This window comes from Myotis yumanensis, unplaced genomic scaffold, assembly GCF_028538775.1.
Source record: "Myotis yumanensis isolate MYYU_CA2020_CCGP unplaced genomic scaffold, mMyoYum1.0.hap1 SCAF_2, whole genome shotgun sequence".
Taxonomy (NCBI): domain Eukaryota; kingdom Metazoa; phylum Chordata; class Mammalia; order Chiroptera; family Vespertilionidae; genus Myotis; species Myotis yumanensis.
In genome coordinates, this window is record NW_027223753.1 from 208,202,654 (window position 1) to 208,203,737 (window position 1,084).

General features: G+C 51.4%; 1 pseudogene; it reads right to left on the reverse strand.

Annotated features, from left to right (window-relative positions):
- Window positions 1-705, reverse strand: LOC139002702 (small ubiquitin-related modifier 2 pseudogene; annotated as a pseudogene).
- Between the last annotated feature and the right edge of the window lie 379 nt (window positions 706-1,084).

Consider the following 1,084-nt stretch of genomic DNA (forward strand, 5'->3'; position numbering starts at 1 on the left):
TCAGATGCGTTGAAACCAAATTGCGGTTTTCTCATTGAGAATGTCTCCTTGGTCTGTAGGAGCCGAGTTCTGGAGTGAGGCAGCAGGTTCCCTTGTTAGCTCTGTCTGCTGCTGGCACACATCACGTGCACCTTCATCCTCCACGTCCAACTGCGCAGGGTTTCATTGATTGGCTGCCCGTCAAATCGGAATCTGATCTGCCTCGTTGACAAACCCTGACGTTCACAATAGGCCCTCATTAGTTTACTAAGAAGTATGCCTCTTAATTTAAAAAAAATATATTTTTATTGATTTGTATTGATTTCAGAGAGGGAGAGAGGGAGAGAGATAGAAAGATCAATAATGAGAATCATTGATCGGCTGCCTCCTGCACGCCCCCTACTGGGGATCGAGCCCGCAACCCAGCATGTGCCCTGACCGGAATATTAGGCCGACGCTAACCATTGAACCACACACAGCCAGGCTGCCTCTGAATCTTAAACTGCACCACAGAACCATCCTGCCCGCCACCTTCAAATCAATATGATGGTTGTTCTCAGTCTTGACTCCTTCCTTGGGCTTTTCGTCCGCCACGGTGAGCGCCAGAGTCTCCTCGGCTGCTGCTTCACAAAAGAGACGCGAGGTCCACACCCACCCAGCAGCCCGGGAGTGGCAGGAGGAGGCAGCGGTGGAGGAGGGGGAGGGTGCGGGCACGTTGTCCCCCATCATGTTCTTCTGAGAATTCTGTCTTTCCCTTTATTCACTGTAGGGGTTCAGAACGAGTCCCCCCCAAGAAGTGCCTGGGTGGTATGCGGGTTATTATGAGTGAAAGGCAACCCAGACCCTTTGGGCTCTAGAGAAACTTCTGCACCCCCACCACCCCAACTGTCTAGAAGAATTTAAATGAGGGACCTTGCCCATAGTAAGAGTTATCACCAGAAATAACCTTTTGGGGCCTATCTACAGGGCAGGGCCTATCCTATCTACAGGAAGGACTGGATGTCTGATCTTCTTATCATCCTGCAACGGCCCTCCTCCCCTCTGAAGCCCCAGGTGCCTTAGCTCAGAATGTCCTATGTCCCTCATTTCCCCTGTCTGTCCCTGT